The following is a 26,292-nucleotide window of genomic DNA, read 5'->3' as shown; positions in this document are numbered from 1 at the left end:
TTATGTCTAAATTACAAGTCTAAAACGTTAGTATTTAAGATTCTATATGATAAAGTATACAAAATTATGTATCATGTTTCATTATTCATTGTTTTTTTCATATAAGATAAAATATAAATAAAAAAAACATTTATAGGCAAACTTACCTATCAAAACTGAACAACGAATCGGCTTAAAATTTGTCATTTTCATTACATATGATATAGGAAATGTTTTTTTTAGAACAACATTCTTTTAAACAAATATTTTGAGAAAGAAGTGAAACCAATAATAATGTAACTAAGTTATCAAAATGTGTTTTATGTGGTTTCATAAAAATTATAAATAGCATTTAATTTAGTATTAACTTATTGCGTTAATTTCGATCTGTGTAGTTAAACATAATTTATATATTTTGCATTTGCTAAAAACTCATTGATACACAGATATTCGTTGTACTAAAAGAGGCCTTTAAAAGCATCATATATAAGAAACGCGAGTAGACATTATAGTATAGTTACGAGTATACACTTGAGTAAATGGGTGGCAGATTACGAAGCACAACACTAGTTGTGTATATCACATGTTGCGTTTTACAAACACAACGTTTTAAGCAACTACAGTCCGCAATTATGTGATTGGTAGGTACTGTGGCAATGAATAGCCCCATACTATGATATCGTTAATTTCTGTGGTCACAATAACCTTACCAATACATAAAACGCCATTTAAATCTCCTTCTAGTTTTAAATTATCTTTGAGATAGACTTTGCAACTTATATAAAAAACACTCCCATGCAGGTGTATATCTATGTAACTGAAAATACAAATCAAAATAGTACTTATGTTGATATTCTTAAGAGTTACGGGATCGCTCAATGCAATGCGATTTCGTGCTTCAATATAATCGATCAAGGGTAGGATCTTATAATAGACATGGGAATATTCATGTTTCTCTAATACGCATCTGTTAATTTATGCAAGACGATATAGCTTTGTGTCATAAAAAAAAAATAACAATTGCCTCCGTCAAAAATCGCAATCACGAGTGACACCCAACACTTTCGTGGGGAGGCTAAAAACTACCCCAACCTGACATGTCACTCATTGTGTTCCTTATTTTTGTCACTAAAAGATTTTTTTCTTTAATTCAATGCAATGAACAAAAAGTATTTAATTGTAACAGTTTTTTGTTGCGAAATTTTAAGGTCGATTATTTTTTGCCTTTGTATCTTTTTAAAAAAATAAAACGGTTTTAAGCTCTATATAAACCGTTAGATTGACATTCAACACTATAGAGGTTTTAGTTTTATTTTGTACTGCCTTCAAAGTTACGGTACTTAAATTAAAAAAAAAAAAAAAACATATGCCTAGTAGAAATGCCTTCACAATAAGAAATAAAAATGCATATGAAAAATCGGCTTAAATTAATTAATTTCTCATTAAAACCTTACCTTAAAATATATTTTGCTTATAATTTTGTTACAATTATTATGCTTCGTGGCTTGATGTTGAAATATAAAATATGAAGTACATATTTTTAGTTTTTAAATTAAGTTGTGAAAACTCTATTTTATTTATACTAAGATACTGGTGACTGAGAATCCATCGTCATAACACCAAGTCTTCGTCTCCGAAAAACTAATTTATCCTTCTTTGAACAAAGCCTACAATTCAAAAATAAAATCCCACCAACACTTTTATTTTTGAGGCTAATTAATGAATCTCATATTATAATAAGTAGTATTATTATTAATTAACCATGGAGTGCTACATGGACCTAAAAAACAAATGAAAATCAATCGAAAAACGTCTCTGATTTAAAGGCAGAATAGTAATTTAATTGTTTTCATTTGTGGACAAGACCAATTACTGAATTATCGTTTCTGTTAAATATAATCTAACACTTAATTAATCTTATAAAATAACGATTTAAAAGTACTTGTAAGAGTGTACTCAATATACTATTAAAATAATTAATTCTAGATGTTACGAAGTCAACAAAATTATAGAAAGTATTTTAATAAATATATTGATATAGTAATAAATAATTGTGTTCACTCGTATAATATTCGTAAGTATGTATATATCTATAACATTTTTTTTCTAGTATAAGGTCTCGTTCACACTACACACCTGTGAGAAGACAGGAGGTGAAAAATCTAAACCATGTTATTAAACCAATCTGATCGATCGGTAAGGGTTGTATACAACGAACTTATAATAATTGCGCACAAAGGAGATCCGGTCCGATCCGGATTTCTATTATTTATAGTTTCCGATCGAAGTTTGAATACGCCTTAATTATCGGCTGCAATGTGTCGCGCCCTTAAATGTTTTCTTAACTTTCACGCTCCTTGTGAACTTTCACGTGGTGTTTTAATGTTATTTTAAAGGGTTGAGTTTAATTAAAAATTTTGTTCAAGGTGTAATTTTTAATTTTGTGAAATTATTAGAATTCAAAAAGGAATGTTTTCTGTTTGCTCTCTATAAGATGCGATAATTTATGCGATTTAAAAAAAACAACAAATGTTTTTGAATTTTCTTTCACTGGTATATAATACTCTTAAAAGGTTTTATTATGTGAAGCATTCAGGTACCGTTTTATAAATATACTATAAATATTTTTATGATTTATCAATTTTATTTCTAAATTGTTTTAAAATGTCGGACAAAATTTTCATTGGAAAAATTATCATCGAAGATTGATTAGATTATCAGTGAGCATTTCTAGTTGTTAAGTAAATTTATATATAAAGCTTTCTTGTATTCCAGTACACTGTAGTGTATAACAATATACATACATACATATGTATCTTTTTTCTGACGAAACCAATGCTTACATAAAATTAATTTCATCTCTATCGATATGCTTTGTAAATATTTAATACTAATGTTTAAATATTTACCGAGGTTTACCGTTAAGGAAGGTTTAATAATGTAACGGATTAATAACAATACAGTACTGTAATACAAAGTGATAAATCATTGATACAATTCTAGTACGTATTAATAGGCATTAAGGCGGAATTTCCTTTGCGGTTATATTTTTTTTTATAATTTTTGTCGCCTGTTCAAGACGGTTTAATAAACTGAAAGTGTTTTGAACGGCGCTCACTAAGCGTAAAGATTTTGCGAGGATTATGTTGGTTGATCGTCAATATATGCTATCGATGTGGCTCTCAAACTTTTATAACAAAAAAAAAAAAACAAAGTACTTCAAAATTAAATTATTTTATATATTATACGTAAATTTAAATTATTTTGTGTTTTATAGTCTGTTTCTGTAGTTTTCTAAATTTAATAATATAATTAAAGTATATGCAATGCGATAATAAAATTATAAATAAACCCTAGAATTGTTTAAGATTAATTTTATACATAGTAAAAAAAAAAAAAATTTTTGTTGTAATTTAAGATAATGTTTGAGAATCACTGAGAGAAATCAGAAGTCGCTATTGATTGGTACCACAAAGAGACCCAAACTTTGCTTTCGTATTGTAAACTGATATATTTATATTATTTCCTTAGTCCCCTACTATACGTTTTAATCCCCATACAATAATTCCTTCACTTCGCTAAGGTAAATATTTCTCCTTGAAAAATTACAATTTGGTTAACTTCACAATTTTTATGATGATTAATAATGTTTGTTTTGTTATTGGAGTTTAGTCTCGCTTGTAATTATCGAGGATTAAAGTCGATTGTGATTTAAAATGGCTCAATATCTTGACTATCAAGGGATAGCTTAAACTAAAATATAGACTTGAAATTTAGAACTGACCTTAATTTCTTAATACAGAGTATTGTGAATTAATTTTACACTTCCATACTAAGAGGGGCGTTATGATCCCTCACTTTAATTGTAAGAAAAATTGACCCGTTACAAGTATCATTCCATATGTAGGTATGTTTTTTTCTTTCCTCGATCAATGACGTACGACTGACAGTATATATCTAAGTTACTTATAACTTTTAGAGTATAACTCTGCTTACATAGACGTTTCATATCCGTACGTAAATTTATTAAATTTGAGAATGGCTTTCCTATTTCTATCAAATATATTAAGAAAATAGTTAAACCTTTTCATTTCCACATAAAGTGAAGTGAGTAAAATTTTTATTTACTGATAAAATTATATATGTATAAGAAAACAAATAATTTACCAAAGTAATATTAAGAATCGAAATGTTTGAATCGATCGCTTACGAAGTTATACATTGTGTGTATACCTACTATAAAATAATAAACAAATTCATATCGAATTAACTCATAAAAATCCGTAGATAAGTTAGTCAATCTTATCATTTCACGGATTTAAGACGTATCGAGACGCGAAATGTTATGACAGTGGAACGCGTAGGCACCCCTGTATAACCATAAAATAACCATTTCTGACATCTTATATAGCCCATAAGGTATTGATAGTTGTACGGGTTAAATGGGTGTCTAAATGTGTATTAAAATCATACCGATACAAACTACTCGAGTGGAAACCGTAAAAAATCACACGGCTGCCATAGACATAGGAATTACTTAGAAATGACGTCTTATTAAATTGAAGCCTAGTTTTTCGATTTTGCTAACTCAAACACTAAGTTCACGAGTATTTTTAATTGTTATATATTAATCAGGTGTTTAGTTTTTAAGTAAAATTGTTAAAAATATCCATAAAAATATTCAATACGTACTTTATAATTTAAAAAATTAACATGTAAATTATTTCAAATACTACAATATAAAATTTATTTAAAAAGTTTTTTTTTTTATTTTGTTTCATCGTTTCTTCTAACACATTTCTAACTCTGCCCGATCTATAAAGTACCGCAAATCTGCTGCATCTCAGGTAGTAGGGAGTATAAGCATGTGAAAACTGTGTGTTCGACATATAAAAGCCCATAAATAAGACATTAGCAGCTCGTATATAGTATTTTATTTGACTGTTTGAACGCCATTGTCGAATATTATTTAGTTTATGAGACAAGCAATATTTATTATCAAATACAATGAAAATATTTAAGTACCTACCCTCTTAAAAAATCGGCTATATATGACACTTAGCAACGTCCACTTTATTAAGTAACCGATGTTTAATCTTAGAAATAAAAACTTTTATCTGCAGTTTTTTTTTTCGGAAAAATCGTTAAATTCGGCTAGTTTAAAATATATATATGAACTATCTTTTGAGTTAATATTAAAGATTTATAACATCCATAGTCAAGTAGGTATTTTGTTGCAAAATACACTTACAACAAAGCAATACATGGATTAAGCAGTGCATAATAAGACAATCAATTTCATAAATTGTGTATTATATTTAAAAAGAAAATACATTAATGTATTTAAAACTAATATGTTAGTAGAAAAATATGGTAGGAGGTTAGGCCCTTATAAAGAAAACAAAATAGGTGTTTTTTTTTCTCATTTTTCATGTAATGCCTGAGAAATTAATTCGTATCAAATAATATTCAAATAAGCAGGAACAGGCGTTATAAAGGCTGACAAAACAGTCATTTCGGGGCGATCTATCAAAATTATGAACTACTTAAATTACATAGATAAAATGGTCATTATAAAAACACGTGTTTTAATGTATCAGTGAATTGTATCGCGTCAAGAACGCGTGAAGTGGTCAAGATGGGAGATACGCACCCTACCTGGCCCTATTGATATGAGTATTATTTAAATAGTAGGTAAAATTGGATTAAATTATTGTTTAAATTAAATACAAAACGTCGGTGCATAAATAAAATAGGTCACTTTTTTGACTGATTATTGTTTTTTCTTTGTTCTCTTTTTTAGTTGTTCGATATTTGAAATAAGTAACAATTGTTTTCCTGTATTGACTTTTACGTTCGATATTAAGATGAAATAAGAATGAGCAATTTTTGTATTATGTCAACTGTTTATGTTTACTTGTATTAAAAATATTTTTATCATATGGTGTGAACAAAACTTTCATTAATAAAATGAGTAGGATGGAGCAGATGAAACAGGAGAGTAAAGCTGTAACTTAGAAGCCCACAAATGTATTTTTTTTAATTATATATTTTTAAATTTTGCCTCTAGAATTCTTGAGAAATTATTTTATTTTTATAATTGGTTATTTATAATAGGAACAAAATTAAACGATTAAGTTTCCCAGACAATAAATACTCGGAAATTTACTTTCTAATATAATTTATTATCATAAACAATTTTATTGATTAAGGCAGAATTATTTGTACCTTTTTAGATTTAGGATTTATTATAAAAAAATAACTTTATATCGAAATTTCCATGTTTATAGCTAGTAAAAATTTATAATTTTTGATGACCTTTTGTAATATATGAGTTATTATAGCTTAGCTGTTAAATATTTATATATTATTTACATAACATTTGCATGGAAACAATATCCAACAGTCTATTGTTATGAATACGATACGATGGAATTTGTCTTAATATATAATGATGTATCACTATGAAAAGTTATTAAATTAGCATAAATTTAAACGATATCAATTATAAATAAATATCAATAAAAGAATTGGTCGATCGTAAAATAGGTACATAATGTGGAATGTCTTCTAGCTGAATAAAGGAACTTGTACACACTCCTACGCAAAGATTAACGTCGCCTTTATATTAAACTGGCACCGTTTAAACAGTGTCGAGTCGCTTCGTTTCATAATAAATAACATTATAGCAAGATTTCAAGATCAGTATTTTCTAATATATTTGTAGTTATAGTTCAATGTTTGCTATTGAATACAGAATATATTTGAAATGTATATTGTCTTAGTTACAACAATAATAAATTATTTAAGAGCATTTATTACCGGTTTTATTTATCAAATAAATATGTATATTCCTTGTTGTCTATTTGTTAATGTTCAATAAATAATTTATCGCTAAATAAATCGAATAAATTTGGAATTTAAATCATTTTTATTAATTTAATATATATTTTTGAGTCTAATAACAAAAAAGTTTAAATAAAAAAAAAAGAATCTTTTATGCAATAATTCAATGCAGTGACAATTATTTTTATACGTACATAATATACAATAGATGTGATGACGGACATGGGTTGGACAGCCGGACGTAACCGGACAGCATGAACCGTCCGACGCCGGACCCGGCGAACTATTATAACATGGATCAATAGTAGGTGTTCTCGATTGTTAATTAACTATAAAACGAATGATATATTCGAATACGAATCGATTTGTACATTTATACCGGATGTTATTCTATCATATCTTTTAATTATATATTCGCATTTTGTCGTAATAATATTGATGAATGTATTGAATACGGAAATTATCATAATTAGTGAATTGTATAATTATGTTATGAGTTATGTAATTTCATGTCGATAAGTCAAATTATATTTAACGAAGCCCTCTTCACAGATACTTCATTATATATATTATGACTTTTTGTTATATGTTATTATATCTCAATTCAATAACATATTGTTTATTTTTTAATTATATTTGTTTTTGATTTACAGTCCGTCTGATGACACATCTTTGTCAATAATGATTAATTATTATCACATTGTTAATCAAAAGTTAATTATCTTGCCTAGATAATTAATTACTTATGATTGAGATAAAATTCTTATCCAGGAAATGTAATGAGGCGAAAAATGTATTTGTAATTATATACTTAATGAGTTATTTTTATTTCAGTTTATTTCATTGTTGTTAAAAAAATTTAATTATAATATTTGATACAAATGGAAATTATTTATGAATTACTTTTTAAAATATCTACAATAAACAAGCAGTTACAAGCAAATAAACTATAAGCCTTTGCATTAGAAATAATATATTTTTGGTATTGAAATAAAAAATACGTAACGTTGTTTATTATACATAGGCAGCGGGTTTGTAAAGTTGACGTCATATTGTTGGATCTAAGGTTGATTGCATTAAGTAATTATAGTGTATTTAATTACTGGACTAGGTAATTTGCGAAGCCTTAGTGCGTCGCTGCAACGATAGGGTTTCAGGCCTCATTTACACTTGCATGTGCTAGTTATGATTACGTAGTTGTTACTATGTTGCAGACTTTGTTATAAATAAACATTCAATAAACACATTAAGAAGGGATCCAGTTATGTGTACGTCGTTACTGTTTTCTCTACTCGGTTAAAAATAACCAATCAACAACGGATTCATAAATTAATTCGAACATGAAAAAGGAATATGTTCGATTTTTAAAATTATATTTTTGCGCAATGTGAATATTTAATTATTAGTTTATATGAATTTATTTCCTGGACTTTATTAATATAATATTCGAATAAATACTTAAGAATTTATTAATATTGTATAACTTTGACACAAGTGTCTTGATTATTTATATATGTTATTTAAATAATCATTATGATATAAATGAACGTGTCGGAATATGTGGAGTCTCCTTATTTAATGCAAAATAAAAGCCATACTAAAAACATGTGTTATTAAGGCGCTTTTTAGTTAATAACGACTAAATAGCTTTACGACTGAATTAATATTTAATTTTTTAATATTCACGGTTTGCATTTTGCACGGAATTTTCTTTTCTTATTTAATTAGCTTCTGTGATAAGCCTTCTGGAATGCGAACTTATTACGGTCGTAAAGTAAGAAAGAAACTTGTAAAGCTAAAATTTTATAATTGCAATTTCTTTAGGAAATTTTCGTGATGGTTATTTTAATAGCGTGTTTGAGTTGCTTTTATTATTATTAAACGTAAATTACGGAAGTAGAATTAGAAGGTTATTTTAAATTTAACATCAAGTTTATATATGAAGGAATTTTTAAAATTCGAATAATAATGAGTCTATTGTTAATTTTAAGAAATATAAAGAACATTTTACGCATATCATCTTGTAATATATTATCTATACTAATATTATAAACTCTGTCTGTCTGTCTGTTACGCTTTCACGGCCAAACCACTGAACCGAATTTGATGAAATTTGACATGTAGGCTACATTTCTTATACCTAACATGATCACCAAGCCGTAAAACTCAGGTGACTCAGGTGCTGCAGGCGATATAGGTATGAGGATATATCTGATTTTCACAGTGTGATTTAGATTGAGGATGATTTCAGTGCCTTCTTGTTCTTTAATTCACTCAACTCTTCTGGGGTGTACTAGAAAAAAATCTCATAAAAAATACCTAAACATCCATCATATGCGTAATTAGTCTTCTTTTGATATGTTTTTTACTTCCACTTAGCTATCTACCTTATTTCGGATACGTGTAATAAATTATATAAATAAATAAATATCATATTTGCATATTGGTACTTACGCTACAATAGTTATTATGACAGTGATGTCAATTTCTAACCAACTGATAAACATATGTAAGACATATTGAAGGTTTATCAGCACGAGCCGAGTTGTCAAGCGATTCCATACAATGTCCTCCTTAAAGACTTGTTTAGCATATTTTTTTTAAATATGCAAATTTAATTTACCTTTATCAGAAGGTGATATTACGTGGGGTGATCTTTTAAACTCCATGTAAAATCTGTAAATGTCCAACAGCTGTTCATAGTCCCTCATTTAAAAGGCCTATAATATTTCATATCAATGTCATATTGCCCATTTGCACGTCCGCCTAGATAGGTGTGAATAGGCCACCTGATGGTAAGAGGTCACAAATACCCTAAGACATTGGCTCCGTAGAAAGCCATTATTTATATCGGGTCTTAGGAACTGAGATATTATGACCTTTGTACCTGTAGTTACACTGGCTCACTCGCCTTAATATTGAAATAAAACAATGCTAAGTATTGCTGCTTGGTGAAAGAATAAATGATAAGTGGGGGGTACGTACCCAGACGGTATCCACAAAATCCTAACACCATGTTAAGCTTTATACATTTAACGACTCCAACAGAAGTCACAATCGACATTTCATAATATATGCAGAATTATATTTTATACATAAATATATGATCACATAACTAACGTGACGTTAACATGACTTAACGTTAACATGACTTAGATATTAAGTATTAAACAAGTACTTTAGGTTAATTTGGCAAAAATATTTAAATAACTTCAAAACTCTTATGTCAATAAATATTTAAATTCTAAAGCTATTTTGATAATATATTTCTAACGTGTTGTATTCTATTCAGCGTGTCGTATTTGTCACGTTATAAGACTGTTACAATTTACATAGCGTGCCTGACAATAACATGGAAATGATGTGATGCCGCACGCGTCTCTTTTAATGCATGCAAAGTACTTAGGGCCTTAAGATATAAATTCTTCTTCATATGATAATGTATGGTGGGAATCATAGACTGTACTGGTTATTACACGAGCCGTTACGCGGCTTAGGCACGCGCGCATAATTTGTTTTTTCTATGAACGAATTCGCGTGTCGAATTCTATGCTAGTTTTATGTAACTTAATTAGTTGAAAAACATGCATTTTTACATTAAGCCTATCCATGTTAGACGCGTCCTGCGCCGGTCTCATATCACGATATCATTGTACAACTAAGAACAAAAGCCATTCAGAAATATCGCGAGCGCCGTCGGGAAACTGTGACGTGTTTTCATGCAATGTTTTCAACGTACATGTCGTCACAATTAGCTTTTAGTTGACTATGATGCGGGTATTTTGTGCCCGACTGTACACACTGTATCACAATGACTGGGTATTGTCTACGTTGAAGTTAAACTTTGATGCAGAGTTCGTTAGGATACTGTATGTATAATGTATAGAAAATTTATTTGGATTATTTAGCAAGCGTAACGGATGAATCAACCGATTTTAAACGAACATTTGAATATTATTTCAATCAATAACCGATATATGCAAATTCGAATTAAAAGACATTATGCGCTCGTCGTACGACAATGTGTCGACCGTTAGAGTAACAACTAAAAATTTCATCAAAGGTGCACCAGAAATAATAATTGATCGAACTCTATTGTTGCGAATGATACACGGTCGGGCCCCTTCGATATCGAGAGGTTGGGATATTCCGAAAATTAACCAACGATAGGTCTAAATTTAATTTCACGATCCGATACCTGCCCTTAGCCGACAAAAGTTCCGTAATCAAATTATGCAACCGATGGCACCATTGTTACCTGCATGCATAAATTTAAGGCGTCTCATTGTAGACAGATCGAAGGGTTAAGAGGAAGCTCATGATAATAGACGAGATGTATCGGAATGACTATTGAACGGAGAGTTCGTGTGGGAAGAAGGGTAAACGTGATGATACTTATCAAATAATTGTTACGAATTATTGCATCTGGAGATTACTTTGTGATGTGCACCCAAGTTTGAGCCTCTCTTCCAATCATATCTTATTTTAAAAATTCTCACTTGTCCCACTAATATTCAGGATCAGATTCAGAGTTCAATTTTCGGCGTGCATTAATAAATACATGTTATATAATTTGTATTTGTTTTTTGGGCCTCATCTCACGCACACTAGTGCACGCCGAAAAGTTCGCTTTCGTGAGTAAACATATCTGTACTGAATTTGACATTTTCTTCAAGACACAGCTTGTTTGTACCAAGTAACTCAATCGTCAAAGTCGCAGCGCTGATCGGCAGTAACAAATCCGGCCCTTAGTGGAAACAACGCGAATATCGCATTACAAAAAGTTCGTTATGAATAGAAACCGTTACTATTACCAAAGGGTATGACAACGTCAGGGGTGATCCAATTTTAGTAAAATTCCAATAGTAATGATATGGAGCACGGGCGTTGCATACTTTAGCGAGAGAAAAGAAATTTCAGAGACGCGAACATTGATATGTAGATGAAATGGCAGGTAGCGAAGGGTATTATTGAAATTAGAGATACACATATGAAATTCGAGAATATCGACGCGCTACCGATCGTGTAGGTACGGGGTGTGACAATCGTGGGGACAGGTGGGACTTTCTCCATCAAACTACACGTTCGTTCGTGTAATGTCGTATGTTACGTCTGGAATGAAATATTTTAAATGTGGATAAGAATTTTCGAGATTATTCGATATCGTGTTCTTAATTTAAATATTAGAAAGCGTCGAGGTCGATATAAAACGTATAGATATATAATCAATATAATATTACGCGTGCCTAAATTGATACCTAAATTAAAAACGAATAAAATGTAGGATCGTTCAGTTTAGTACCTTATCATAATATAATAACACGTTTGTGTGTTTAAATTCAATAGATTTATTTCATCACTAAATTGAAGGGCAAAGGTCTGTGTTACTTTGCATAAGAAGAGTCCACGTGCGAATTAGCATACTGCCTTCTCGTAAAATCGACTATCATCTAAGATACGACATTACCATACATTAGACGTCCCCGTAACGGCACGGGCCACAAATTCATACTTTATTTAAACCAAGTAGGTACGTGTCATGTATTGCATGACATTTGCATAAGTCCGGCACGAGGCTAATATCTTTGCATATGCAGATAACGCTTCTCCGAATGTGGTTTACATTAAGAAAAGGTGTTAGGGTGAATCGTATGGTGAAGTTTTATCGCAATCATTTATCGTCCCTTAACGGTAATCATAAACGTCTTCATCTATTTGCATAGTAAAGAAATACATTAGTTTGCAATTTAAAATAGGCATTACTTAAAACAATTTACGATAGGGCTGACTAAATTTGGTAAATTTATTGTTGAAAATTTTGGCAAAACTAAAAGCCAACTTCCAGTTACAAATCGCCTGACACGTCAACACTATTTAAACTGTATCCGTTAACATGCAATTAAAAAAAGTATTTATCGCGAGTGCGCCGCGACTCGTTCTAAATTCAAGACAAAAAGTGAAATTTTATTTTTAAACTGAAGCAATTTGTCAGTGTTCCATATCGGGTCGAGCGTAGTCAATAATAAAATTTTTCTCGTATTTTTTTATTTCTCATTTTCCAGCGATATTAAACACGCAAAGTTACGAAGACTAGGCTCTGAATCCCATAGATAGTAAGTACATTTCATTGCTTTGCTACATGGAAATAGTTATTTCCAAAGCCATAATGTTGCGCGGAACATATTTCTTAATATGATTTTTGTAACGTATTTTTTTTATTAAAGATTTATACAAATATAAATCAGTTTTTTTATCAAAAGCATATACTATTTCTTCTTTAATGGTTCTTGTTACGTAATTTATTAAAATCTTTAAGAAACTCAAATGAATGGATATAATTATTTATATTTTTAATTGTATATCCATCATAATATATATTGAATATATACAAAAATACAGAATTTTCGGTAACTTTGATACCTGACACCTGTTTCTTTGTATATAACTATATATTACCTGCCTGTTACAAAATATATATATATATATATATATATGTTTGTGTATACCATGTACCACAACATGTATAGGTTTAATACCTACGATATATGATGCTACATTATACCTATCTTCCTAGAAGTGACCTCCGTTTCGTTGTACAGAAGAGCACTAGGACATGACTTTTTGGAATTTGTTTTTTTTTTTGCGCTGCCCTCATCATTGTCTTAATCAAATCGATCCATTCAAAGTGACTTTCTTTTTTTCGTACTAAAAAAAATAATATATATGATCGTTTACACAAACGTCATTCTTTCGTACGATGGAAAGGTTAGTAAATATTTAAAAAAATATATATTCGTAATATTAATTTAATAATAACGATATATGTATATTGAAATTTAAATAAAATATTAAGGATAAATAGTAGAAATACGGATATTTCATTTTTGCATGGAGCTTGTATGAGAATAGAATTGCTCATGCACAATTCGAGCGATTTGCCAAGACTCACGAACGACTTCCGATGGACGAATGCTACAAATACTTTCCTTATTTTGGGGAAATTGCTCTTTTGATTACTTCATTTTAAGTTCCCGCAACTAAGTATTTAATAGTTTACGAATACAGATATTTTAAATCAAATAAAAGATAACTAATCATTTTATGAATTATGTCATATCGAAATCTTTATTCAAAAATATTAATAAAAATAATATGCATAGGTACCTCAGACCTGACTAGAAAAAATTCAAATGGAACATTATGGGTTAAGTGTAGTTTTGTTTTTTTAAACTTTCTAATGAGTTTATTTGATATTTTCATATAAGAAAATATACTAATTTGATGGTACATTTGTATCTAGCAAAGTCGTTTCTTCTAGCTGGAATTAATCAAATCAACTAACCCCAACCCACTACTTTCCGATATAATTAACGCATACGTGTATGCGTGCTGGACAATACGTGTATAATCTTTGCTTGTGTGCGATAATGAACGATTATAGGAGACCTAACTTTACTTAAGAAGGTCTTGCTTATTTTTGTATTGTTCAAATTACAACCTTTCACCTTTATATTAAGGTTGATAATTTGAATATGTGGATGGTTCGTAATGCGTTATGCGTTTGATGGTAATAGTGTGAGTTGTTGTTTCTCAGTGTGGGTTGATGAGTCACATTTTTTTGTTTTGTGGGTAAGGCGCGAGGGAGCCAGCGTGGGGTGGCGGGTACCCCTTGCTCGCAACCCCATCTTATTAATCAGTGAAGTACCAGCGGTCTCTTCACATGTCTGTTTTGTACGAAACATTGCGTCTTGTTTGAATTCGCATTTGTTCGTGTAACTGACGATTTTATCATAGATTGCAGCGTCAATATTATTAAAACGCTTTAGTATATGCAATTGATATCCTTTTCTTAAAGCAGAAAAACCGCCGAGTATTTTTTCAATCACTAATTATAATTAACCAACGGAATACGTCATCGATCATCGAATCCAATGTCATCAAAGATTTAAATTCTAGTAATTGTTGACAAAACAATAAAGTTCCATTCACGTGCTTATAATGAACCTTTACCGAAATCGAACAAAGTGAATATCATTAGAAAAATAATGACCAGTGTACAACAAATGAGTATCAATAAAACAGATAACACACGACGATAAAAATGTCGAATAGTTTAATAGTACGTTCGTAATAACAAACACGGCGGTAAATTAAAACTTAATACGACTCGTAACTGTCGAAACTTTGCCGTGTTCAAATGAATAATTATAGAAAATTATAACCGTCCCTTTATAGACGCCATTAGTGTGTCAAGCGAGGTGTTCGCGGCAGTTAGCCTGTTAGCCCCTATAATTAAAGACCGGCGACCAACGTATCGACTAAACAATCAATAGACGGCTGATCTATAGAAAAGAACACAAAAGCTCGACTAGATAACAATCCCCACCCGTCTTGCCCCCCCACTCATTAATAATATCGACCCCCTTTTCACTAATTATGTGTGTTGCGAATGCATACACCCCCACAGCGGAGCGATGCTATAGCTACGCTTTAATATCCCACACATATATAGTTAACCCGCATTAAAAGTACAAATGAAAAAATAAATCAATATATAGATAGAATATTATGGATATTAGTCGGATTTAGTTATTTTCTTTGTTTCGTGAGGGAGTCGATCGCGTGTCTCTCGGCTGTTGTGATTTCTGAAATGTTAATCGGTTCGGGAGATTTTATTAAGGGTGACTTAACTTCTTCGAATTTGAGCGAAATGTTGGTGAAATGGTAGATTAGTGCGAAACTTGGTCGTGACGAGTGGATTTTGAGTCGCGAACGTCGTTAGAGCCTCATTACTGTAGTGGAATTTATTTAGTGGGTTAGTGAGGAAAGTTTTAAAAGGGGGATTGTGGTTATGTCGCTGAGTTTGTTAACAATAAACGAAATTATTCTTCAAGTATGTAACTTTAAAAAAAAAAAATTACTTAATCGCTTCTTATTAAATTACGGATACAAATACAGATATATTATAAATATATTATTTAATAAAAAAAAAAAATAATTGTATACATGTTTAAATATAACTGTAGACCGTTTATTCGTTTACTTATATATACACACGGTATATTATTAACTACAATACATAAAATGCCAATTTTATTTACTAGTTATTATTTATTTTTATTAACGAGTATTTAATTTAAATTTCGTTCGATTTTCTAATAATTATTGTGAGAAAATTATTACATATTTTAATTTGATATGTTTATGAATGCAATAATGCCACATTCAAAGATTTTATTTTATGGCAATTTTAATTATAATTTCTTTTAAATGCATTATTAGTTTGCCATATAATTTAATCAGATACTATATGTAAAAAGTATCTTAAGTGATGTCACGGACATATCGTTTTCGCATAGTGTGCACCTCGCGTGCGTAGGGCGCGTGTGTGAGTAGCTTGGGCAAGGTCAGGGCTGCGCTATCTGATCAATGGTCAACCTCATTCGCGAAACGGCCAGTTACAAATCGATTCTAGTTGTTCCATATTTGAAATTAATCGTATAAGACAAAAATGAAACGAATACGAGTTAAGGTTTTTGAGATATTTTAATTATTTAAAATAACCAATCAGTTGAAACATGTAAAAAAAGTTAGAACAGCGTTTTATGTTATTAATATTTTTTATATGTTTTTTACACAGCTCATAATAGCAACTGACGGTTAAAATTCGATAAAAAAGGTCCAATACAAACTATAATTAATCACTTGATTAATCAGTGTAACGAATAAAAACAGTGTAATGACTCGTTTCCTACCATCGATCGACATGACGTCATCGATAATGAAATGCAACGTCATCATGCTGTTGAAAATTTTGAAAGTTTAGAATAATACAACAATTTTACTATCACTTATTAATAATTAGTATTATGCAGTACGAAATTTCTTGATTACTAAAAATATCCGTTCATTCGTTCCTAAGGAATTTTATAATTTAGACTTATTCAAATTGTTTGTATGTAGTATATAAATTTTAAAACAATTTAAAATTAAGTGGTAAGTTACATTTTTGAATGCTATTTAACAGATAACGTGTACTAAAACAACCGACACACATTTTAATCGATACCGCCAAACACTATGAAGGAGAGGGTGGCGTCAGATTCTCGTGGGGCAGAAAAAAAGTGAAAAGCAATCAGTGTGGCGTAATTAGTGAGTTGTAAGTATGGGGCGCGTAGTCATGGCAACGGCGTCCGTGTCGATACCCGTTGCTTACCCATCGCGTTAATTTCGAACCGAATTAATCGAATCAAACTATCGCTTGGTATCGATTTTAGCGCGTGATATACAACTCTACACGCTCTTCAGTCAACTACGCGACTGATAAATTTAAAACAATGGAGAGAATAAATAAATAATAATTATAATAACCATAAATTATATGACCAGGCAAATATTTTATTTTACAAAATAAATACGAGAAATATTTTATTGTTTGTCCATAGTTGTATGGTAAATAGTAAAAGTATTATGTGTTAAATTTAATAATACTTCAATGCGAACCACAAAGATTAAATCGATGTTATTATTTTGTTTATTGTGATTAGAGAATTAAAATACCACTTAAGCGGCACTATTGTGCCTAACCAAAATTAAGGGCATCTTCGACCTACTGTATTCAAAAGTCGATAATTTATTGCCGAAATAATATAATTACGGTCGACTGACGGGACGGATTGGCTGAGGCAGGAAACTCGAAATTACCGGAGAAATTAAAGCGGAAACATTTGGCCACCGCCGCTAGCAAGATGGCGCGGGCGATTATTATGTCTGTTCGATTTATGAATAATAATTAGTGTCGCATCTAATTATTTGTTTACTCTATAATCATTGGTTACTCTGTAATGAATCTTGTTAGCACTAAATATATTTTATATCTGATGATTTTAAAAATTATTCACAATCTTATTTGAATTTATTTCGGAAATATTTTATAGTTGTTTTGCTTAAATGGGTTGTTATTGATAAATATAATTCTCATTTTGTATAATTTATTACTAATTGCTAAACTTTTTAATATTAATTGTTTTGACATAAACAAATATTAACAGAGGAAGATCAATGAAGTTTCCATTAATAATGGATCTTTGATTTAATTTATATATATATAAATTTTAATAAAGCTATAGACATAGAAAATCACAATTTTTTACTGTTCCTTTTCATCTGTTAGAGTAATTAATTACCTTTGTAACTTTAATATTCACCTTAATCTAAAATACAACAACTACCTATATCTTACAAAAAATTAAAAAATAGTATTTTTTTTTTATTTATTATAAAATTGTTTATGCAAAGAGTTCCTAATAAAGGCGTTCCTAAATAAAATGCTTTTAGTAAAAAAAGGTTTTATTACATTATTTCTGTATCACAGCAGAATAATTGTAATGGGAAGTGTTTGATGTAACTTTCTGCCAATAAACATTTGAGAAATAAAATCAGACATCGCGTGCATCCGATCCAATAGTCTAAGTGAATTCGGTCTAACTTTTTAATTTTTCCCTAACTACCAATTACGCCTGGGTTCACCCGAGGTAGACTTTAGAATTGATTAATTTAAGCTGAAATTGTTGATTCAATTTCTTCGCAATTTATATTGTCCTGGTATATTTGAAATACAATTTACTATCTATTTCAAATTCTAATTGAACTGTATGCAGCTCTATGAATTCTTATAACGGATGCTCTATACATTTCCAGTAAGAAAGATATATATTATTTATGACAGTAAACAAGAGACAACAATAAAGCCACTTCATGAATGAATTTTGATATACCTTAGCAAACGTAGAAAATTATGTATTTTTTTTTATTTATATAAAACCTTCATGCCTATATATTTATGGTGTTAAGTATAAATTGACTAAATAGTTTATTGATTTAATTTATTTATTAGAAACAGTAGAGCTATTCACAAAGAACAAATTCAAAACACATCGAAGAATCAAAAAATGATATACTAATGTAATATTATTAATAATTATAACATTTAATAAGTATATATTAGCAAACAGTATAGTCAGTTTTTACATTATCACTCTCATGTGTGAGTGAGTCCTTACAGATAAGCACTGCAGCAATTAAAGACTTACCTGATAGAAAACAGCCTTTGCACATCCTAAGTTAGCCATGCGTCGTTCCTACTCCAGTCATACACTTTTGTCCATAAACACTTACAATTTTAGCGTAATTAGATAACTTTCTATAAAATGTTAAAAAGTTACTCTACGTACTTCAATTGGAATTTGGTAATATTCTATTGTTTATAATTATGGTAATTTATTATTCGGTTTATAAAAAAATGTCATAAACGGGTCACAGATTAAAATATCCAAAAGCAAAAAAGAATTCAGGAGATTCCAATAAGTTCGCAATGAAGGCACGACAGTGTGGATACGTATAAATCATATAAAAATAAATCACTCAGAAGGCTACAATGTGAAATACTTTCTCTAAACAAAAGGGCATTGTGCATGCAAAAATGCATACCGTTTCGAATATTTTTCGTCGCCTGCCGTCGTTTCGCGTTTTTTATTATTTTATTCATCGAACTATACTGGCCTAAGCGATTTATCGATAAATTTTATATATGTATCCTCCGTGTTGGCTGATCACGATTATCTTTTTAAACTTCGAACGTTAAAGGAAACTTTCGTTTAATATTTTTTATTTTTAAAAATAGAACTCTTTTGATATACGACTTGCTTATTTAAAGAATTTATATTTTTTATTTAATTACCTTACATATAAAAATGAGTTCGATTACTAGTATGGTATTTATAATAGAAAAAAAAAGTATTATTGCTTACAATAATAACTTTCATTATAAAATAACGAAACCGTTATTTTAAATACATTATACTTTTTAATTACAATTATAATATTATCCACTTATATTTTTTTATTAAAATATAAAAACTAGCTATACGTATGTCTAAAGAACAAATAAACAGCCACCTTTTCTGCCTGATCACCGTATATGGTTCCAGACGGGTCCGAACTGTTGTTTAATTATTATTATCTGAAAGGATATTTGTAATTATAACTATGACATCGTTAATGTCATTGTTTCTATAATATAATTGAAATAGGAATAGATAAACAAATAAAAAAAAAAACAATTTATAGTATCTATATATTTAACTCTTACTTATAGTTATATATATTAAATGTATCCGTCGTATCTAATACAGTATTATTTAGCTAAAACTCAAACTAAACGTAGGTACTACATCAAGTATTCCGTTTACGTCAATTATTAATGAACGAACGAGCTGCAGACGATCCCACTCGTTCCCACTTCGTTTTACTCTACATCACAATCAAGATTTATACGTGTTGCTTTGATGACTTATAAATCATTCGTGGGATAATTAAAATAAACCTCAAAACTCGCATCTCGGAGTCGCTAACCCGCGAACTTAATTTACGATATCTGGACGGTCATTTGCGCATAAGCTTTCTAATTTGCAGTTCGGTACGTCTGAGGAAATATAAATTGGACCACAATAAAAACAAAACCTCGGGAAAAACTATAAAAATATATTGGCAACTGGCACCGTTCAATTTTGGTCTGACCACACCCGAAATTCAACTCGCACCGGACCCTCGACGTCTGTCAGAGGAACAATTAAAGGTGTTTGATGTTGCAATAAAACGAGGGATTAATTCTCTTGGAATATGAATTTGCATTTTCGCACGTCGCGTGTGTGCATGTGTGCCCTTCCGACGTGCTTTTTTATGCCCGTCAAATTAGAACTTCGCTTGCAATAAAACACGCGGTGAATATTTTAATCGTTCGTTTTAATACTCATATAATATTGTTTTATTTATTTTTTCATTTTATCGTTTTTTAAATTGTGTATTTTTTTTTTCAATTGCATTAATAAGGATAAGTTTATATTGTGCAATTAATTTATGACGAGAAGATTTTAAAATAATTTTATTGATGCTATTTTTTACCTGAACACTAATCACGACTAAAATATTCATCCACAACATCTTGAAAAATACAATTTAAGCCGTCCGAGCCGAGTCATTTATTTTTAAAGCTCGTAAAATCTCACTCTTTAAGTAATAAAAGTAACATTTTAGCAAAGTTAGCAACACGAGCCACGATTATGGCGTTCGTTAAGTTAAAGCCCTTGCATTCAGAAATCACTTGTAAACATTGTGACACTAAGAACTGACGTCAGCTTCGCGCTTAATACCTTGATAGCGCTGAAATAGGCGTATTTACATATATTAAAACGAAACCCGTCACGCTTGCGTTCCAAAATAAACACTTGGCGCACGCGAATAATTTCTAGAGCGCATTTTTGCATATCACACGCGAAAGTATTTCACATAATAACTCGTCGTTAACGATAACGAACTGTATAAAAACTAAGGGAGCGGGATGAGAAAAGTTACTTCAAGAATATACGGAAGTTAATTAGAAGTGGAACGAAAAACAACCGTAACTGGTGGCGAAGTTAGCCGTTCTAGTGCGGCCAATGGTACAAGGCACCCACACAGACTCAGCCCTCACCACCGCTGATAGCATTTGCATACCGCCCGCCCAGGCGCGCGCCGACGCCCAGCCTGAGCGACAGGGACGGCATACCGAACCGACAGCTTTGACATTGAATTCCAAATATAAATCTACTTATTTTTTTAATGTATTCACGAACCGAGCCCTTTGAATGCGTTCGCTTATTAAAAAGAACGAAAGATAATAATATAATCTATTTAAAATTCATAAGTTATTGATGTAGGCAAATTAGTGTGCGCCGCGCAGGGAAAAGGATGAAAACAAATTCATCGCCGTCGTCGCGGAAGCGGCACCGTGTGATAAGTTCGGGAGACAATTCGCGTGGAGAGCATGAATGGGCTTAGATGTGACCGTAATGACGGCGCTCGCGTGATTGATTGTGACGTAAGTACGTTATCCACATAGAGTGCTCTTTGGGTCGCGTTTTATTTTTAAAGTACTTAATACCGTATGCAATATTTTCAAGAAAAATCCAACGAAAGGTTTAATGTCCGCAGGGTCGCAGGTTCAATCGTGATACCTACAATAATTTAGTAGATAGATATGTTTTATGATTTATCACTAAAATAAACAAAAGTCTATCGACCTCCTTCAAGTATATATACTATGTAGCCATGACTGTTTATAATTTATATAATATTGTACTTTGAACAAGGAAATGCACAGACAGATAACTGTTTTATTAATAATACTGAATTTTTCCATCTCAGATATAATATTTAAGTTCTATTTATATTTAATTTTAATATATGATCTTAGATGATTATTTATTTAATCCACTATACGTGTAATAGAAGAAGAAGATAAAAGTGCCTTATGCAGAGTCTTTTAAAAATTAATTTTGAGCTATATTATAACCACAGTGAAATTGAGTAACTGCTAAAACTCAAAATGAACTAGTTATTTTTACTTAGAGTTATACTTCTATCAATATAACTATACGATCTGCAATTACGAATGGTATTTTTTTATAATGAAGATTTAATAAGATAATTTAATAAGCTCATAATTAGGTAAAGATAAAAAATAATACTTTAAGACATAAAATATGAAACAGCAGCAAACAGCGAGCAGGCTGTAAGTTTCACTACTGGGCTAAGCCTTTTATTGTTTTGAGGAGATGTTTGGATTGGATTTATTTCACTACGATTTTCCAATGCGACTTGATGGATACACATATGTAAGATTTTATTAGGACATGCAGGTCACCTTCCTGCCCAAGTCGAGATGAATTATAAATACAAATTAAGCATATGAAAACTCAGTAGTGCTTGTTGGCCCGGGTTTTAACCAGCAATATTTAGTTAAGATCGCTTCTAACCACTGGGTTATCTCTGCTTATAAAAAATATGTTTAATTGATTATAGGTCTTGATACCTATGAACATCAGTAATATCATTAATATTGTATATATGAACTTACTTAAAAAAATGACAATTATTCAGTGGGGTTGGTGATTGACGTCGCGAGTGAGGCTCGCAATGTCAAGGTCAGTACTAACCGGATAGAGTTGTCATTGGAAATAAAACCGGGCATAGTTTACCAAGTATTGTTAACGGTCATTGACCCCGGGAATAGTAGAAAAATATTAAACACGGGTAGAGGAAATATGCAATGCATTGAAACGGGCTTACATTTACTAAATTAGTAGGAACGAATTTTGTTACTGTTATTTATTGGATTTACATAATTTGTTTAACTACAATCATTATATAATTACGATTCACACATAAACACTCAAGTCGAACAGTTTTAAGCAAGTGGGAAATTGAGGTTAATTGGAATATTGTAGTCATATAACTGCGCCCATTAATATCCCCGAAAAATCTCGGGCAAGATGGATTGTATATAATTTTCATATACTAGAGCCGTAAATATCGATAGTTTTATTCCGGCTTCATTAACGTTATTAATCGAGAAATACTCGACATGTTTCGGAAAGACGCGTATCATCGCGTCGTCCCGTCAGAAATCACTTCCTTGACCATTTCTCGATAAGTAACGTAATTGAAACTGGACATTTATTGTATGAATATATATTAGCCAAGACCTTAGACTATTATTAGTACGTTCGATGATAAGGCCACTCCCACAAACGAGTATTTTATTCAAACATAAATATGTATAGTTAATGAAAATATTATGCATTCGTATCCTTATTTTCGTTCCAAAATTTAATTCAAGAAAGCATTTTATTCTTACCATAGATACGTCTACTTTTAATTTAAAATTTCTTGAAATCTTTACTTCTAAATTATCGTATACGATTTAATATATTCTTAAAATAATATTACAAATTGGTTTCTTAAAATAATATTACGATTGGTTGATCGTTATATTTTAATTAAATCGTAGTTAACTCATAATGATTTCTTTTTAACAATATATTTTATTACTGTAAGTATAATAATTGTTTTATAACGAAGGTGTATTGCGATACGTAGTATACTGTTATGGATAAGAAAGTGTCTCTCTAATGAAAACATACAACAAACAAGAACATAGTAATTACGAGGACTAGAAGATTTATTGCATGAGGATAGGAAACTAACCACACGTGACCAACGCCGCATACAGTGTAAATATCAAATAAATTATCACAATGAAAAACATATCTTATTATGAATGCAATTAACGCCAATTTCCCTAAACGGCAAGTAAAGTTGGGACTTTTACACGTGTGAGATCATGTGCATATGCATCGCATGGACGATGTGTGAGAGCACGAAGCGGAACATGTAGTAGTTAATTTTTGCGCAAAGCCGGTGCAAGCGAGAGGTATGCTCATTTACAAATAGTTACCCTAAGTGCGAAAGGGATGGGGCTATTGGGGGTTAATTAATGAACGTGGAAGCTTGTGCTCTTTATTGCTTTCGTGGCTGGACGCTAAGACGTCTACGCTTAAGGAGTTTTCCTTCGGGAAAATAGAGCTATGGAATATATTATATGTTTTCCAAAGATAATATCTCCAGCCACTTTGTTGATTAAAATTTTCAAGAATTTATAATTCGTTGTTTTTTTTTTACTTTTGGAGATGGATGAGATATTGTTCTAAACTCACAAAAAGTTAAACTAAGTTTCATACATAGTTGATACAAGTGGTTTTTGATGTCGCGACTGATGTTACATAAACGCCAAGTGCCTTTAAACGAAATCAATGCAATTCCTTAATCTAAACTGACTTTACTTATTAAAACGTATTCGCCAGAATAGTTTTCAGCAGTATTTACGCTGCCTACATTTACCATAATGGACAATAGTCATATATACGTAATAAAAAACATTTGAATTAAAAAAATAAGATCAATATCCATTTGTAGCCGAGATATATGAAGCTATAGAAACGAAGAAACACGAAGCGATATATTTGACGTTGACAATTGTGTCATAATCAGGATTTTGTCTAATTTTATTTTTGCTAGAATTGACAATGAAAATATATTTGAATATTTTCAACGTTTTCAAAAATAACTGTTTATATTTAAACTAATATCTGTATTCAAAGCTATTCGAGTACCATACAAACATACAGGCATTTTACTTGATGGTAAGGCTATGTGCAAATCCTTCTGGGTAGCATTCATTAGATATTCTATCACCAAATAGCAGTACTCAGTATTGCTGTGTTCAGTTTGAAGGGCGAGCGAGCCAGTGAACTACAGACATAAGGGACATAACATCTTAGTTCCCAAGGTTGGTGGCGTATTGGCGATGATAAGTGGCCACCACCGCCCTTAGTTCTGCTACTTGGTGATAGATGAATGATGATGATGAATGGGTGGTACCTACCCCGGAAGACTTGCACGTAGCCTTACTACCAAGTAAAATGCCTATATATTGAATAACTTTAGATACACATATAAGTTTATTATCTTTGGGTGAAAAAAATACGGTATAAGTTGAACGTCCCCTTAATTTCTCCCCGCCGCGTGAACGTAGCGGTTAAGAAATTAAGAAAACGCCGTCCGCCGTCTGCGAACCACTTAAGAAGATGCTTATATTGTCTTCGTAGATGGTTTTTGTTCTAATAAAACCCTTAGGTTTGTTAATGAGCGTAATAACACGTGCTCTTTATTTCTCTTGTTAATAAAATTCGGGAAATGTGCCATAATGAGAGTCGATCTGTTCTATGCGTATATTAAACTGATTATACTTTTAATTGTAACAATAATTATCACATATGTATATTTTTAATCATATTGTTATTTTAACAATACAATACATAATATTCTAAGCTGGAGTGACCCAGTGGTTAGACTGCACTATATACAGCAGATTCAAACCTGAGCAAGCAACTTTTAGTTGTAATGAGTTTTCTATTCATCTTGTGTTCGATGGTTGTAGACGGTTATCATGAGGAAATATGGTTGTATAGTGTGAAATTCTGCCACATATGTATTAAATATCTATCCTCGCTGTAGAATGACCTCTCACCCTTTTCCCACAGAAGATAGGCTTTAGGCCCAAAATTGGGATATTAATCAGGCAGATACTTCAATGTTGATTTGTAATAAAAAAAAATATATTTTTATAAATGCATCGCTGCAAATTTCTTGTCAATTACGTTGAATGTGGAATTCATGAGGTTAAAATTATTAATATGAAGCATTAATGCACAATTAACAGCGTATAAGGAGTGATATTTTAGAGGAATGCAATTATAACCGACCAGGGTGTCAACTTGCATGTGTAGTGGTGTATGTTGTCTGCGCATACATTCAAATATTTGTATACATACAAGTAAGGTCAGGGTTGAACACTACGAAAGATTAACTGTATTTTATTAATTGTGATGCCTTAATAATTAATGTTAAAAATAATAAACAAAAACGTATAATACACAACTATGATTATGTCAGTAAAAAAAAATATACAACAACATAATAGTTATCAATATATTGTTCGTTATCAAGTACCTATATGTATATCGAATG

Source organism: Vanessa atalanta, chromosome 15, assembly GCF_905147765.1.
Source record: "Vanessa atalanta chromosome 15, ilVanAtal1.2, whole genome shotgun sequence".
In the NCBI taxonomy this organism is placed as follows: domain Eukaryota; kingdom Metazoa; phylum Arthropoda; class Insecta; order Lepidoptera; family Nymphalidae; genus Vanessa; species Vanessa atalanta.
The sequence above is the reverse complement of the archived record's forward strand: the minus strand, read 5'-3'. Positions refer to the sequence as shown.